The 18,269-nt window shown below is 50.8% G+C and overlaps 1 protein-coding gene across 2 annotated transcripts in view; it reads right to left on the reverse strand.

The window, feature by feature from the left end:
* The window catches only part of SULF2 (sulfatase 2), a 107,862-nt gene extending 89,599 nt beyond the window's left edge, over positions 1-18,263 (reverse strand). For both annotated transcript variants that reach the window (XM_012803950.2, XM_012803949.2), the window contains exon 1: positions 18,153-18,263. The gene's annotated coding sequence lies outside the window, so the exon portion shown is untranslated. The remainder of the gene's footprint in view (positions 1-18,152) is intronic.
* Positions 18,264-18,269: the final 6 nt, after the last annotated feature.

The raw sequence follows: 18,269 nt of genomic DNA on the forward strand, positions 1-18,269 counted from the left end.
GAGCTGTCAAAGGCTTCCATCTCACGAAGAGTAAAACCCCAAAGCCCTTCAAACGTCTTACAAGATCCCACACAATCTGCCCCATCACCTCTCTGATCTTGTCATTGTCTTGTCTCCCTCATTGACTTGGCTCCAGCCATGTGGTCTCCTCTAGTGGTTCCTCCAATATGCCAGGCACAACCCCACCCCAGGGCCTTTGCACCTGCTGCTCAGAGCCTCATCCGATATCTTCACAGCCCCTCCTTCACCTCTTACAGGTCTTTACTCATATGTCACCTGAGCAGGTTGAAATCAAAATATCTGCCCTTTCCAGTAGCACCTGCCCCCTCTGGTAACTGTTTTACATGTCTGTTTCTTCAGGGGTGTCCTCCACCTGAATGCCAGTTCTTCAAGGGTATGGATTTTTGCCACCTTTGTTCACATCTGTATCCCCAACACCTAACCACACTTGGGACATAGCAGGCACTCAAAATATGTACTGACTTAGCAAAGAATGTTCTCCCTCCTCCTGTTTTTAGGCCACTGGAGCTTTTATTCCCCTTGTCTGCATTTGATTGCAGGGTAGAATGTGGTGACCCAGGGGAGCCAATCAGCACATTCCATCCCTCAAGCTTCAGCGATTGGCCCAGTGACCTGGATCTGGCCAATGAGAGAGAGGGAGTCCCAGAGACTGCAGGTTGCCTCTGAGGGACCTGAGAGACGATGCCCGCGACAGTGAGCTGAACGGAGTTACATCTTGCAGCCAGCAGGGCTTAAGCTAGTCTGAGTTGGGCTGTCATTTACAATAGGAAGCTCCCAGACCAACGCAGTAAATACCCTGAAAGAATACTAATGAGTGATAGCTGAAATCACGGGCTCTGCACAATTCTGAGCACTTTCCTGTGTTAATTCCTGTCACCCTTACACCACCTCCATGAGGTAGGCATGTCATTTATAGACACTGAGGCATGGATAGGTCCAGAACCTGCTCTGTGTCATGCAGATTGGGTGCTGAAGTCTGTCCTTCCCTCTCCATCCCCTCTTCACTCTTCCCTATTCCTGGGAGGTTCCAATGGACTCCAGGCTCTGGCTCCTGGCTGGGTGTGGGCAAAGGAGACCCCTGTAGGGAAAGGGAGTGTGGGAGACGAGAGGGACCAGGGTACTTCCCTGGTGCTCTTCCTGCCAAGTTGCTGGGAACTAACTACCCCTCACGGCTCTACTGAGGGTCAGACCTCATGTGAGTGGCTCTTTCCAGGTCCCACTGAGTGCTGTCCACTGTCTCCAGCCCCGAGACCTGCTTTATTCATTCTCTTACACTCTGCTCACACCTTTGTGGAGGGCACTATCTGTTTGGGGTCCCTCGCTGATAAAGCAAGCAAGCAGCGTGGCTACTTGCACCGAGATGTTCAGACCCCAGAGCTCACTCTCTGACTCCTACACTCACTTGGAAACCAGGGACGGAGGTTACGTGCACTGCACAAACAGGAAGAAGAAAGAGGAAACTGCTGGCATGGGTGTAGTCAAGGAGGGCTGCCTGGAGGAGTAGTTACAGAGTACACTTGGAGAAACCTAACAGGAGCAAAGTTCTGAAGAATCCACAGGATTTAGATAGCCCTTGAAGAAAAGGGTGGAGGACAGGATGCTTCAGGCAAGGGAAACAGCTTGAGCAAAGAGCAGGGAGTGGGAACTGGGAGGCGATGGGAGGAAGGAGGAGAGCTCCTATAACCTGTGGCCACAGCCCTGTCTCCCCTACTTAAGTCCAGACCATCTGGTGGCTCTCCTACTCTGTTCTTAGAACTCCAGCTGAAGGCAGAGAAGTAAGCCAGCTCTTAAGAGCAGGTCAAGGGGGCGGCACCTGTGGCTCAGTGAGCAGGGTGCTGGCCCCATATACTGAGGGCGGCAGGTTCGAACCCAGCCCTGGTCAAACAGCAACAAGAAAATAGCTGGGTGTTGTGGCAGGCGCTTGTAGTCACAGCTACTCGGGAGGCTGAGGCAAGAGAATCACCTAAGCCCAGGAGATGGAGGTTGCTGTGAGCTGTGATGCCACAGCACTCTCCTGAGGACGACAAAATGAGACTCTGTCTCTTAAAAACAACAACAAAAAAGAGCTGGTCAAGGGATCCTTCAGAGGGAGGAGGAAAAGATCAGGTTCCAAGACATGAGCTCAGGATCTGGCAAGGAAATTAGGACAGAAGAAAAGGTAAAAAGTAGGCCCCAAATTCAGGACTTAGGGACCTGGTTGCCTGATAACTCTGATACAACAAGAAATTCCTGAAGAGCTCAGAGCCTGTACCTCAGCGGCCAGGGCGCCAACCACATACACCGGAGCTGGTGGGTTTGAATCCAGTCCGGGCCTGCCACACAACAATGACAACTACAACCAAAAACTAGCCGGGCGTTGTGGCAGTTGCCTGTAGTCCCAGCTCCTTGGGAGGTTGAGGCAAGAGAATCCCTTAAGCCCAAGAGCTGAAGGTTGCTGTGGGCTGCAATGCCATAACACTCTACCAAGAATGACATAGTGAGACTCTATCTCAAAAAAAAAAAAAAAAAAAAAATTCCTGAAGGCTCCCGCACTAGGCACAGTTCTTGGAACTGTGGCTAAAGCAGTGAAAAAAGTAAAAAGCCTCTTCCTCTCACAGATGCATACTCCAGGGAGTCAACCCATCAAAAGCTGGAGCGGGAAGATTCCAGGTAAAAGTGAGAAGGGTCAGAAAACGGGATCGGAAATAATGGCAAAGCACAGACGGACTGTTAGAATGGGGTGGTGGCTCGCAGTTGGAGCTCAGTAAAGTTTAGAAACAACACATTGGGGTTTGGGGAAGCTGAGCATGGAAATGGTTTGCATGTCTAGTGAACAGATGTTTGAGCAGATAAATACCTGAGCATCTGCGTCATGCCCCATATGTCACATGCCTACGGTCAGTGACAAGAGAAAGATAAAAATCTCTTGTGGAGATGATGGAAAGAGTGGATAAAGGCAAACGGTTCAAAATGTACCTGGGGGAAAAGGCAGAAGGGAACATGCTGAGTGGAGGGCAAGGGGAGATCTGGAGCCAGACTGCCTGGGTTTGAATCTCGACGCCACCACTTACTAGATGTTGGGCATATAACTCAAACTCTTAAGGTCGTGCCTTTGTCTGTAAAGTGAGGACAGGAATCACACCTACCTGATAGAACTGAGGGTGAAACGGTCTAATACTCTGGAAGCCTTTGGAACAAAGCTGTATACAGTAAGTGCCCAATAAATATTGGCTTGTGTTATTTGCTAGGCTTAGGCTACCCTAGCTATATCTCATCTTACTTTCTGTAACAGCTCTCACTTTTCTTCTGGGGGAAATCTCTCCTCCCCATCCTTGGCCCACAAGGTTCAAATGAGGCCCCAGCTCTGGAGCACCAAGGCTGGACCAAGGGACCCAGACCTGAGCCAGGCAGAGCCTCCCCACATCCCTGCCTCAGTGACTGGCCAGAGGAATCTCACCCGCTTTGGCCTGACTGGCTAGGAAGAAGTGCCCACTCTTTCTTTCTTTTTTTTGTTGAGACAGAGTCTCACTATGTTGCCCTTAGTAGAGTGCTGTGGTGTCACAGCTCACAGTAACCTCAAACTTTTGGGCTTAAGCAATTCTCTTGCCTCAGCCTCCCAAGTAGCTGGGACTACAGGTGCCTGCTACAACGCCCAGCTATATTTTTGTTGTTGTTCTAGCTGTCATTGTTGTTTCGCAGGCCCAGGCTGGGTTGGAACTCGCCAGCCCTGGTGTATATGGCCAGCGCCCTACCCGCTGAGCTTCGGGTGCCAAGCCTGCCCACTCTTACTAACGGGCCAGCTCATTCTGTGTTGTTCCAATGTGAGGACCAGGGAAGACTCTGACACCATCCTGCCTCATACAGGGGTGGGAAGGAAGCCAACACACAGAAGAGAGCAGGGGTGTGAATGGAACGAGCTTGGGTCCTGATAACATCTGACACCTGGATCCAGCTAAGCCTGAAGGAAGAACATTTACATTTGAGTTCTTTGTTTCAGGCCCAATGAATTCATCTTTCTCTTTCCACCAGTATGAGCTGTTTTCTTTCTTTTTAGGTCAACTTCTTCACACTTTGACTCTTTAGAGACATGAGTCAAATTCCCTTTTTTAGTAGGTAACTCCAAGCTGCATTTTCTGTCACTTCTAACTAAATGACCCCCAAGAGGAGAGCAGGCTGGAGGCAGAGGGTCGGACCTGAGTGGCTTCCTGACAACCTTGTGCTCCTGGGTACACAGTGACCTCACCGCATGGCCTGCCAGCTACAGTCAGCCTCCTGGGCCCGGGCCCAACTCACCCCCTTATCTCGGGCAAACTCCTCATCCTTCTTTGTCAACTGATAAGAGAAGGTGGTGTGGGAAAGAGGAAAGAACGTGGGTGTGGGAGTCACGAATTCTGGTCCTGACTCCGCAGCGCTGGTTGCAACTTAGGTCTCAGTTTCCTCATCTGCCAAGAAAAACAGACTGTTCCCGGGGCGCGGCAGGGAAGATTGGGATGGGTGGAGTCTGGGGAGGTGGAGCGGGCGCCTTCCCGGGCTCCCCAGCCTGAAGCAGGCCCCCTCTGTCACGTCTACCTTCACACACTTATCACAACTTACAATTCCTCTAGTTACTCTCTGTCTGGGTTTTGATTTCTCAGGGGGTCAGCTCCCCACTAGCAGCACCACATGGGTGGGGCTGTCTCTCCTGCTTGGCCCCTAGCGCCCGCTCCCAGCATAATCTAGGCACTAGGTCTGCCCATTAGTCAGCTGATATTTTTTTGAGCACCTACTATGCACAGGCCCTCCCCTAAGTGCTGGGGCTTCATGGAACAGATGCCAAAATAAATGACATAGCAGGTGATGCGAGGAGAGCTTAGGAGATTGTGCAGGGAGGAGGCAGGAAGTGCAGCTTTAAATGGGGTGGTCGTGGAGGGCCGCTCGCACCTGAGTGGAACCCTGAAGGGGATGCCTTGTGGACACCTAGGGGAAGAACATTCTAGGCACCGGGAACAGCAAGTGCAACCACCCTGAACACACACGGGTGTCTGAGGAGCATAGAGGGGGCAGGTGTGGCTGGAAGGAGCTGATGTGGGGGCCTGGGTCTTCTAGCCCAGGGGCAATGTGATCTGATGGAGGTTTTAACAGCCTTTTGGCGGTGAGAGGAGAATAGAGTGCCAGGCACGTGGGTGGAAGCAGGGAAGGGGTGAAGGTGGACAGATTCTGTCCATGAATAAATGCATGGCTGCACGGTGGGAAAACTGGCATTTGCAGAATATTCCAATTACTAATACTACGTAACAGCTTACTCTAAAACTTAGTGGTAGAATACAATCTTTTTTTTTTTTTCTTTAATGCTCAGAGATTCTTGATCAGGAATTTGAACAGGATATGACAGGAGTGGCAGGTCTCTGCTTTAGAATGTCTGAGGCCACAGGTGGAAAGACTCAAAGGTGGGGGCTCGGCTCATCTGGGGGCTGCTCTGGAAGTTGATCGGGAGCTCAGGAGAAGACGGGGGAATGGGCACCAACATGTGGCCTTGGCGTGGCCTCGGGTACTAAAAGCCAGTGTCCCAGAGATCCAGGGGAAGATGCCTGTCTGTACTGCTGTCCCAAGGGCACCTTCCACCACGCTCTCATGGTGTCCAGTGATACACGAGCCTGGCCCGATTCAAGGGCACATGGACCTCACTTCTCAACAGGTTCAAAGTCGCACTCTCGATGAGCATGTGGGACACCTCATGGCCATCCTGGAAAACACAGTGGGCCCTGCCCAGTCCCAGTGGCCAGTGGGCAAGGGGTGGGGAGGTGCGTGGGCGAGTCCTGCAGTGATTGTCCCTCCTAGGATGTGAAACACCCCTTGGATCAGACTCCATCCATCCACGTCTGCCAGGGTTGGGAGTCTGTGACTACAAACTCAAAAGATTCTCTGAGCCTTGGGAAGTCCTGGGGTGACCTTAAGTCTCCCCTAATTGCACTCTTCCTCAAAGGGGTTAAAGCCATGATGTTGGGGTCCAGAGGGCTCCTTTTTTTTTTTTTCAGAGACAGAGTCTTATTTAGTCGCCCTTGGTAGAGTGCTGCGGTATCATAGCTCACAGCAACCTCCAGCTCTTGAGCTTAGGTGATTCTCTTGCCTCAGTCTCCTGAGTAGCTGGGACTACAGGCGCCCACTACAACGCCCAGCTATTTTTTGGTTGCAGTTTGGCTGGGGCTGGGTTTGAACCTGCCACCCTTGGTATATGGGGCCGGCGCCCTACTCACTGAGCCACAGGTGCCGCTGTCCAATCTTAAGGGAGAAGGACTTGTCCTGGGTATGAGAGTCACACCAACAACCTCTCCCCTTTATTCTAGAGAAAATGTTTTCCTGGTTCTATTAGAAAACTGGAAACATTTATTTATTCCTGCTTTTTAAAAAACTCTCCTTCCTATTTTTAAATAAAAAGGAAGCCACCTAACAAACCCAGAAAAACCAACAGAAGGATCAGATCTCCTTTGGAAAACTGTCCCTACCTTCCGCTCAGCCCTTCCTCTCTGCAGCTGTGTGAAATTATTCAACTTGCTCTTTGGCCTTTATCCCTGAGCTCAGGGCCACTGTCACCACAGAAGCCATCCTGACATCCAGGGGAGAGCCTACACCCCTGGGCACACTTGCGTAGAGTGATGGAGCTGTTCTTATCAGGGGGCCATTGTTAGGGGCAGGACAGGGGTGATGAGGCCCTGGGCTCCAGGACCAGGAGTGGGAAGGCTGTTCACAATGCCCGACTAGGAGCAAGACCCAGAAACATCTCCCGAACCACCAGAACTCAGCCTGAGACAACACGGCTTCTCTGCCTAGCCCAGAAGCAACTGCTAGTTTTTATTGGGAGCTCTTGGGAAGTCACAGAAACAAGCTCTCCCCTCTATCCTGGAGAAAACGTTGGTTTCTGGGAAGACAGCAGCTTCCAGGGCTGGGGCTTTGGTGTGTAGGAAATGATCCCTGTCACTCTCAAGGCACGACCCAGCAGCCCCGCTGCACACCAGATCTCAGGCGTTTGCCCATCCCTTGCCCTCTGATTTGTGCCAGATTCACCTCTCAGTTCACTCTCGTTCTTATTGCAGTCAATTTATTTAGAAAGTGAAGTCTCTCTCTTCCAGGGGGAATGAGGACCACTTGTCCTAACTTAGTGCCCCTCAACCTTGGCACTACCATCACATTAGGCCAGATCATTCCTTGCTTTGAGGTTGTGCTGGGCATCCCTGGTCTGTAGCCGTTAAATGCACATAGTACCCAGCCCCAGTTGTGAAAATGAAAAATGTCTCCAGACATTGCCAAATGTCCCCTAGGGGGCACAAAAGCCCCCAGCTGAGAACCACTGCTATAAACAGATGGCAATACTAAGGCAATGACATTGTGGTTACATTCTTGTCTGCTGCGGGCTCTGAACTTTTCCTTATGATGGGAGCAGGCCTGCCTGAAGACCACAAAGAAGGGATAATAGGACTCCCTCCTTGGTGGCTCAAAAGGCCTGAAAGAGAGCAGAAAAGGGATGAGGTTCAATGTCATTTACATCTCTGGATGGACTGCTGTGTCCTACAGACTGGGAACAAAGCCCTGATACAGTCAGTGGGACCCAATCAGTGCAGCTCAGTGGGCTGGCCCAAGACCCAGGCTTGCAAGAAGCCTGGCTGCTGCCCGGTCGCCTCTGGAGAGAGATGCCATTTACAGTGGCCCTTGCCTAAAGCAGGGATGAAACTCAAATGCCTGCAGGGGTCAGGCAGGAGACTGGAGTGAGTAAAGTGGCCTAGATTTAGGGTGAGAGATGGGGTCACGCCTAGACTACACTTTTCCAAAGTAAAAACATTCAACCCATTTTAAACACTAATCTACTCATCTGGAGCTTGGCCTGGGAGCTATATGCAACCTTCCAAGACTATCTGATCTGTTCTGTGCACCTACTATACACCAAGCACTATGTAGGATGCTGGGAAACAGCAGTGGACAGCAGGTAGGATAGGTCTCTATCCTCAAGGAGCTGACATCCTGGTCAGGGACAGATAATAAATGAAGATGAATTTCAGATGGTTTTAAGAGCCTTGAAAGAAGTCACGTGACAGGATAGAGAGTAATTTGGGGGAGGTTCCTCAAAGGAGGTGATGTATGAGCTGAGACCAGAGTGGGTGACAAGAAAATTGTAGGTGAAATGCTTTCTTTTCCTCCACCCACCCCCCCAACCCTGTGTCAGAATCTTGCTCCTGACTAGAGCACAGTGACATCATCATAGCTTACTTGCAACCTCAAACTCATGGGCTCAAACGATCCTCCTGTCTCAGCCTCCCAAGTAGCTGGAACTACAGGTGCATACCACCACACCGTGCTAAGTTTTCTATTTATCGTAGAGGTGGAGTCTTGCTCTTGCTCAGGCTGGTCTTGAACTTCTGACCTCAAGTGATCCTCCGACTTTGGCCTCCTAGAGTGCTAGGATTACAGGTGTGAACAACTGTGCCTGGCCTGTGAAATGCTTTCTAAGCAAAGGAAGAGGTATGTGCAACGGTCCTGTGGTGGCAATGAGCAGACTGAAGACCAGCATGGTGGGACCAGAGAGCAAAGCATGGCAGTCTGGCCCAGAAGAGGCTGGAGACCATCTTTCCTGGGGCGGGCCACCCCTGCTGTCCTCCCTGGGTGTTTAGGGAAGTGAGAATCAGATAACCAAAATTCCCACCTCTGTTCTTTGTTCCTTTGTCTCAGCTGTGGACAAAAGCTTCCTGGCAGTGAGTTACAAAGTTATTTCTACAAAAGGCCTTTGGCCAAAAGCAATAAAGTGGGACTTGAACAGAGTCATTATTCATGCCTAATTGTGGGCTGGTTCTCAGTGTAGACTGCCACAGTGAGGACTGACAATTCCACCTTTTCACCTCTTCCCCCCTTTTCAACCCGCCACTTTCTCATTCTGTTTAGCCCCACAGAATATGTATTCATGTTTCCAGAAATTGTAGTTTCTTTGGAGAACATGAATGACAGGATATTTTGACTGCCTGGTATTAATAATGCAATGACTTCTTCCCTTCTCACCCAATCCACAGCGGTGTGCGCTGTCCCCACCCAGCACGTCCCCGCTATTAGGTGCTGAGCTCATTAGCTCACCCTGGAAACAGCCACTCGCACAATTACAGGAGAAGTGCGCATGCGCAGGCCGGAGGCAGGTCAGAAGCGACTTTTACCAGATAACTCTACATTTGAGGTGCCAGCGGCGGACTCGTGGAAGACAAGCCTACTTCCAACTCGGGCGTGCTGTGCTACTTACGTAGCAGCTGGAAACAGACCATCAAGTGGGAAGAAATCAGAGGTCATGGGCTTAGCGAGTGGGGCTCAGTTTCTCCGCCCGGTAACCTCATCCACCAGGAATTCACTGGGCACACCAGCCCCGGCCAGAGGGCTGCCTGTGATCGTGGCAGGGCGTGGCCTGGGGAGGTGGGAGCATATACAGTCCCACTGGTGGTTCCCCACTGCTGAGTGTCCAACTCTGTGGCAATCCCCACCCTTCCATCTTCTCAAATGATGACACGAGCCATGACAGGGACTCTGGGAGTTGGCTTTGCCCCATAAAGTGCACCCCAGCTTCCAGACCCTCAGCTATACCTGAGCTCTGGGGCCTCTGGCCTAGAAAAGATGCCACACAGATGTGGGCATTCTACTTCTACCAGACTAAAAAACTCAGTGGCACGTTCATTTTAAAATGCTAAGTACTCCACCAGGGGCACAGTCACCTATTCAGGGGCCATGCTGAGATTTCTAACTTTTTGTCCACCCAGTATTCTGGTCCCCTGCTTTTGACAACAGCACCCCAAGCTCCTTTTGAGGACTCTTTCTCGTCTACCAAGGTATCCCCATTCTCTCTGCTAAGGGGTGACCATGTGACCAAAGGCGGTTAGTTGGTCTCTGTCATTGTGCCCCCAACTCTCGAATCAAGTGTCAAAGGCAGAAAAAAAGAAGGGGTGCATTTGTCCCATTGGAACAGAACCTATAGGAGGCTGCCAGCAATTTCTGCTCTGAGGTTCCCAGGACTTCCTTGGTTCCTGTCCTTTCCTAAGCCTAGTTCTCTAGTCCTTCTATTGACTCCCTGAGACTCCCACTATTCTCCTAATAAATCCTGTTTCAGCTTGAGGTAGTGACAGTTGGTCTCTGCTACTTACAGCCTGCAATGAACTATCACTCTGGTGAACTCCAAAAAGCCGCATTGCCTAGTCTTCCCATCTTCTATCCCATGGAACTGGGCCGATCCTGTTACCTATTTTGACTGAGAAAAGGTAACAGACATGTTGGTCTGGAGGTTACCACTTGAGAAGGCCTGGCAACTTTCAAGGTTGGCACACTTGGAAGTCAGGTTACCCTGAGACTGCCATGCTGTGAGGAAGCCCAAGCAACCAAGTGGACAGCTCACGTGGAGATTAACAGAGCTGTCAGCCAAGATTGGATCCATTTTGGACTTTCAGCAGATCTCACGTGAAACAGAAGAATCTCCTGGTTGGCTCGGTGCCTATAGCTCAGTAGTTAGGGTGCCAGCCACGTTCGGAGCCTGGGCCTGCTAAACAACAATGACAACTACAATAAAAAAATAGCCAGGGAGGCTGAGGCAAGAGAATCACTTAAGTCCAAGAATTTGAGGTTGCTGTGAGCTGTGACGCCACAACACTCCACTCAGGGCAATAAAGTGAGACTCTGTCTCAAAAAAAAAAGGGGGGAATCTCCTGGTCAATCCACACAATCATTAGAAATAAATGTTGTTACTTTACACCCCTGAATTTGGGGTGATTTGTTACATAGCAAAAACGCAAGTCAAGAACTCTGAGTGACACTGATTAGAGCTCACCCTCCTGGACCAATGAATATTTGGAGGAGAATGTAACTCATTCATTCCTTTAATCATTCATTCAAATAGCCAGTAAGATGAGCACTGAGGTGCAAAGACAGACAAGCTTAGAGAGCCCCCTCCTAGTAAAGGCATCCTACATAGTGCCTCAGTTTTCTGAAATGGTAACAGGCCCTGTTGTGTTGTGATGAATAAATGCTTGGCAAAAAATACTCAAGAGATGTTAGATTTTATTATTATGACACACTTGCAACACACTGTCCCCAGAAGTGTGGCCATCTGGTATGAAAAAGTGTCTTAACAAGAGACAAACTCAAATGCCTTTGTGGACCAGCCGGTTTACATAAATGATCCTTAAGAAAAAAAACCACACCCCTCTTTCTCTCCAGCTCTCATTTTACCACGTTTGACAGCAGAATAAGAACAGAGAAATGCTTCTCCACAATGAGACAAACAGCAGGTAGTATGATGATGAGAATCAAGTGAGGCCGGGTGCAGTGGCTCATGCCTGTAATCCCTGCACTCTGGGAGGCCGAGGTAGGAGGATTACCTGCCATCAGGAGTTTGAGACCAGCCAGAGAAAAATCGAGACCCCAAAGAAATAGAAAAATTAGTGCACTCTCAGCCACTTGGGAGGGGGATATGGTGGTCGGAGCAGTGGCAGCTACATTGAGACCATGAGGCAAAGACATGATGAGGACAGAGGAACAGAGGCTAAAAAAGATCCTAGGTTCTTGGAGTTCATTGTTGAACTGAGAAACCAGCCTTTGGTCTCTCCTGCTTTGGAATTTTTGTTTCGTGAGCAATGTTTCCATTACGTAAGCCACTGATTGCTCACAGTCAACGCATCTCTCTTCTCATTCAAATAATTAGCGCTCTAAGGTACTAAGAATCCTACTAGGATTTCCTGTTCTCTGAAATATCCAGATAAGTGGGCTGCAATCCGAAGTCTGTGGGCAGTGTCTATCTCCAGAGCTGGCCAGAAATGCAGTTTTCCAAAAAGAAGCACGGACATCTCTCGAACTTCTGAGGGCTAGCTCTGTTTTCAAACTCTTTTCAAAAAGCTCTACTTCTCTTGCACTGGGGTGGGTCAAATCACCCGCTGGGATCCTGACCATGAGCCAGTAGAAAAAGCTGTTGGCAAACTTTTCCCTCCCGAACACATCTGGCTTCCACCTGGCCAAATACATCTTTGGTGCTGTTCATGGTCTCTGTCTACCAACTCACACAAACAAGACCTACTCCTAATAACTGTGTTTTGGATAGAATTTATCTATGTTTCAAGCTGGACCCAGGTGTGCAAAGCAGTGGGCCAGGCCTTTTATAAAATGAAGCTTCGTAGCAGAGGCCAGGGCCATTGGGCAATGTGTGTTTTGGAATCCTACTAAGAGACCGTGGAGAATTCAAAACATTCTGGCTGGAGAGAATTCCACGAAGTCCTGTTCTGGACCGAGGAGAAGCTCTGAAGGCCACGCCAACAGTTGTTCTACTAAGACGACATCATGCTGCCTGCAAAGACCCAAGATCTCGCCTGACCTTAAGCAACTTCCCAAGGGCATCTCTTGCAGAGGGAAGAATACTTAGTTCTGTCTGCTCATCACTGAGCCAGGAGGAGACAGACAAGGGGAGGTTCAGCCTGAGTCTTCAGAAACTTCTTGGAAACATCAGAGGTAAGCACGTGGGATGTGCCAAAAATATTCATCAAACAGATTCATGACAGCCTCTGGGGGTAGGTGGGAGAGGAGAAAACCATGCTGGAAAACAAAACACATTCTCTCTGGATGATCATGGCCCGGTCCCATAGCTTAAAATAATGACGACGTGCTAAGGACTCCCAAATTTAGGTTGCCAGCCCCAACCGGCTGCAGACACATATATCCACCACCCACTGGGCTTCAGACATCCACGTGGGGTGTCCTCTCCAACCCAACATTTCCATAACGACATTCCAGATCACTTCCCCCAAATCCTTCCTCTTCCCCCATTTAGGACTCCCCCCACTCCACACTGCCTGGTCATCTTTGATTCCTCGGCACGATAGATATTTGGGGCTGGATGATTCTTTGTTTGGGGCAGTCCTGACTGCTGTGAGTTTAGCAATACCCCTGGCCTCTACCCACCAGATGTCAGTACCAACCCTCCCCAGTTGTGACAGCCAAAGAATATCCCCAGACAGTGCTAAATGTTTCCCAGGAGGCAGGATCACCCTCAGTTAGGAATCACAGCTCTTTCCCTCATTCTGAAATCCAGTCCACCAGAAAGTCCTGGTGGTGTACCTCCAAAATGTACTTCCATCCACCCATTCTGCTCTGTGTCCACTGACACGGCACCACCCAGCCACTCGCAGCTCCCACCTATGATGAAAAATGGCCTCTGTCTTGGTGTCCCAGCTTCCACTTGTAAGCTCACAGTAACTGCCACAGCTCATGATAACCATCAAGATCTTTTAGAAACACAATCCTCTTGTTTCCTAACTTAAAACCCGCTCATGGTGTTTTGTCATTTAAAATAAAGTCTACATTTCTCACCATGGCCTGGATTTCTCACCATGGACCCCCCCTGGGCCCCCTACTTGACTTCTATTTGAGTTTTGGACAGGTGCCTCCTCTCCACCTCTGGGCTTTGCACTGGCTATTCCCTGCACCGGGAATGCTCTTCCCCTAGACCTGCCCAAGCTGGCTCCTTCCTGAACTCCAGGTCCCAGCTCAAAGGTCATGTTCTCAGAGAGGCCTCCACTGACCGCCTGCCTAAAGCTGCTCCCCTCATCCCATCCATCACGCAGCGATTTGTCATTGTACCATTATTTCCACCACAGAGCTCTTTGCTTTCTGAAACAGCCCTGATCATGGACGTTTCTGGTTGTGTATTATCTGCTTCCTATCCCATGGAAGGCAAATTCTATGAGCACAGGGTTCTCTTGTCTGTCCCAGTGACAACCACACAGTAGGTGTTTGCTGATGAATAAGAAGAATACCCTCCTCACCTAAATGGCGGTTTACCAAGCGCCTTTTTCTCCTTGATCTTAGTTAGAGCACTTTTCCTTGTTTTCCAGCAGGAGCCTGGGAGCCTGTCTTAAGCCAAACATTGGCCAACTCATCTCTCTGGCCAGTGACTGATTTGGAGGGAGCATATAACAAAAATAGTCCATTCCAAAGGGTCCTTGGGCTGGGTGGGCACTGCCACAGAAGAGGCTTACCATGTCCCTTTGGGCTTAAACCAGAGGGGACGAGAGCACAGTGCCTCAGCAGCTGCCCTGGCACCTCAGTTATGATAACAGCCCGTGTTTACTGAGGGCTTACCTGTGTCAGACACCGAGCTAAGCACTTGACATTGATGATCTCATCTCACCCTTCACCGCAGCAGGAGATAGGTGCTATGATCACCATCTTTTGTCAGATAAGAACATTAAGGCACAGAAAGGTTACGCTGCACGCCCCAGATCGCACGGCTGGGCAGGCAGCCAGCAGTCTGGCCTTTCTAACCACAGTGTCCATGGCTGCCAGAGCCTGCCACCCCTCTGAGCTGGAGAGAGATGCTGGCCCAGTGCAAGTCAGAGCAGAGATGGAAAGGAGCAGATTCTCATGACAGAGTCTGTGCCGTGACTCTGGTCTGCCTGAGGACTCTGGGTTATGAAAGTCACTAAGTCTCTTTCCCTTCTCCTTGTGCTGCTTTGAGAGTTTTCTCTCCTCTTGCTGTTGCTTACAAGAGAAAGGACCCTGATTACTTTACAGTTCTTCTAGGAAAGTATCCCCAACAGATATTCCATTTGCGACCTGCACACAGCAGCTGCACAGTAAACGCTGGCAGATGCAAAGGACTGCCTCGATTCCTGCTCATTAACTGCTGGGTCTGCACCTAACGCCCAACTCCAGCCCACTGCTTCTTCCCCTTTAGGCTCCAAGTGAGGCCTAGTTCCCTAGCAACCGCCCCAATTAGGCAACCATGCCATTTATCAGGATGCCAATTAATTATAATGATCTTAATGCTCTTCCAATTAGATAGCGCCTTAAATCCGGCTGGAGCAGGGGCATCTGCAGATTCTCCACCAGGGCCAGGCACCAGGGAAGCAGGTTCCAGTGAGGCACCCTCCTTCACCTGCATGTCAGTGCTGAGAGGCCCCATCTTCCATATCCACTGGCCACATAAGACCCAGGTCTGGAACAAAGGGCTCTGGACCCCAGGGCCACCCTCCTAGGGCCAGGCCAGTGCGACTCCATCGCCAGCCATGAAGAGGGTCTCACCTCTAGGAGAATTGCCATTGCAGCTTCAGTGGGCTAAAACCTTCATTTCAGATCCAGTGGCTTTCTTCTTTCAGCCACGTGTGACATTTCAATTTGCACTTTGATGGGGGTGGAGGAGGAGTGTGTGTGTGTACTCACAAGCAGAAGGAAGAGGCACCAGGTAGCTGCATACTTTTCTCAGGGCAAACATATCCCAAAATGTAAACCTGAGACTCCCCAAACAGTAGAGGTTTTGGAAAGGGGAGGGATAACTGAGGGGCTCCTACCAGTTTTACTATCTAAAACTACTTTCTTTAGCGGAGAGTTATGTTTTTTCTACACTTGGGGGAAAAAGTCAAGGTCACAGAGGAGAGGCTCGTGGTTCTGAGTGGGCCCTGGAGCCTGAGGGCCTCTGGAAGCCTGGAGGTACCACGGACCAGCTGTGGACAAGTCACTATCTGCTCTGTACCTCAGTTTCCTCATCTTTAACATGGTGACACTCATGACATCTACCTCATGGGGGTTTTGTGTAGATTACATGAGATATATACCGGCTTTTAGATATAACACTGCATAAGCAGTATCTAGCATCTTAAGTTTAGACTAAACTTTTAACTACAAGCTGGCCAGAAAGACTGATAGTCCCATGCAGGATAGGGATTCTGGGCTCCTTTCTGAGAGAGCAAAGGCTAGGCATAGATCACCGTCAACACTTGACAGCTGGGTAATATTCCCAGCCTGGCTAACACAGGAGACCAGGCTCGGTGCCTGTGGCTCAAGTGGCTAAGGCGCCAGCCACATACACCTAAGGTGGTGGGTTCGAATCTAGCCCGGGCCCGCCAAAAAACAATGCTGGCTGCAACCAGAAAAGAATTGCTGGGCATTGTGGCCGGCGCCTGTGGTCCCAGCTACTTGGGAGGCTGAGGCAGGAAACTCGCTTGAGCCCAGGAGTTGGAGGTTGCTGTGAGCTGTGATGCCACGGCACTCTACCCAGGGGGACAGCTTGAGGCTCTGTCTTCAAAAATCAAAAAACCAAATCAAAACAAAACAAAACACAGGAGACCAGAAGCTACTCCCTTGAGGCAGGTCCAAGCAGAAAAATTGACCAGAGCCAGAAAAAGGGAGAGGGAAAGTTACCCCCAAATCAAAAGGTGAACTTCAAACTTCAGGGCGCAAAACTGCCTATCACCTGGGTCCCTGGATGGCAGCTAAATGCAGGGGCTGAAGGGGGGACGCTTGCATGCACACGCACAAAGGAATACCTGCCTCCTCCAAGCCCAGGCTTTTTGTAAGCAACCTGTCATTCTACTCTTAAGTTTGAGAACTTAACATGTTATTAGGGTTTCAGAAAAAGCCATAAATTCAAATAAAAAAACCCAAGAAGTATACACAAAGCCTAAACCCCAAACCCTTGCTGACCGGTGGCTGCAGCAGTTATGCCAACATTGTGACTTTATGTACATAAACTTGGCGGAGGAAGGAGGGTTCTTCTTGTGCAAAGGTCCAGTGCGAGATCAGCCAAGCCGGCCACCACTGCCTTTACAGCTGCTTACAGCACTAAACTGCACACACAGACACGCGGTTTGGATGAGTTTGCTCTCCTCTGTCAAGTGGAACAAAGCTTTGGAGAAGTCTCTTCTGGGCTAGGGGTCTTCAGCCTGCCCTCCCCACCCCCTTTCCATATTTAATGATTGGCTCTAATTTAATTATGACTCTCTGGTGGTTCTGTAAGGGGAGGTGGAGACTGCAGTTCGAAATCCCCTGTCCATTAACCACAAGATGAACAAACTCCCAGAGGGAAGGAATCCCAAGGTGTCCTCCAGGGAAATCCCTGTCTCACCTGCTCCCAGTGCCCCCCAGAACTGCTTCACAGCAGCCTCCCCTCCTCTGCCCACAGGTGGGGGTGGGGGGCACAGTGGGAAAGAGGCAGGGGACAGATGGAGGGGCGAGATGGCTGGTGTCCCAACATGCACAGATGAGCAAATACCCAGATTCAAACGTAAGCTGAACGTAATTACTCGGTTAATTAAATATTGACTTTTAACTCAAAAAGTGATTAAAGCAAGCTGCAGGAGAGACTGTCCAGAAAGGGGGCAGGGAGTGAATCAGAACTTTCAAGAAGGGAAAAGAGAAGGCGGGGCCTGTCACAATGGAGATCTGTGCTTGCTCTGCCTACTGTGTGTGGGCGCCTACTGTGTGCAAGGGGCGTGGTCTTCAGTCTCTAGGCAGATAAGGAATTTTGAAAAGAGGTCACCGTGCACACTGGGATTTGCAGGTGCAAATCCCTTAACATTCTTCCACCCTGAGACCGCATCTCTCTACCCAGTTGCCCTCCAAGTGAACCGAAAGCGTCTGGCACGCAGGAGCTAGAAACTTCATCAGCGTTTCTCTGGAACATAACGCGGTGCCTGGCACGAGGGGGTGCTCCATAAATGCTTATAGAACGAAAGAACGAACTACTATAAGGAATGTTTTTTAAAAAAGAAAAGTGCACTCCTAGAAATTGCTGTGGCTTCATTGCTAGACTTCTGAACCCCTCAGGAGCCTGAAGGGAGCATCTCACCACAGGGCAATGAGAACCGGCTCTGACCTGGCTTGCGAGGAAGTTTGCCTTTTCAATCCTATTAGTCTTTTCGTATCTGTGAGTTTCCAGGCACTCTAAAGATCTGGTCCTCTGCTTTCTCGTGTCCTGCCCGGACAAGCCCCACGTGGGCTGGCTTCTAGCTGAAGCTTTGGGTCTAAACCTAAAGGGGTCAATGAGGCCATGCCCCTGCGACCGACGGGCCCAGGCGCGCTTTCCCCCGGGCCACCAGGGAACGGTGTGGCGTCCGCCGCTCATGGGCGCGGCGGGAAGTCCTCGCCAGCTCGCCCAGCCCGCCTGCGGGGTCAAATCGGTCATCCCCCTCCAGCCGGCCGGCACCGGAGTTTCCCTCCTGCCTGCCGGGTCTCACCTCCAAGCGCAGCGCTGGGGCCGGAGCCGGGCGGTCGGCACCAGCCCTGGCTCACCTGGGCGGCGCTCGCGGCCGGGCTCCTGCCGGTTGAAGCTCCGACCGCCTTAGCCCTCTCCCGGGCCCGGTACCCGGGCCGCCCGCCTGTCCCCGCGCCCCACTCACCAGAGCGCACGGCCCCGGCGGCCTCACCAGCGCGGGGCGCTGCCGCCTCTGCCGCAGCCCAGCCGGGCCGCGGGGCGCAGGGGACTCCGCGCCGCTGCTGCTCCCGCCGCCGCCGCC

This window comes from Otolemur garnettii, unplaced genomic scaffold, assembly GCF_000181295.1.
Source record: "Otolemur garnettii isolate 467f Iridium unplaced genomic scaffold, OtoGar3 scaffold00023, whole genome shotgun sequence".
Taxonomy (NCBI): domain Eukaryota; kingdom Metazoa; phylum Chordata; class Mammalia; order Primates; family Galagidae; genus Otolemur; species Otolemur garnettii.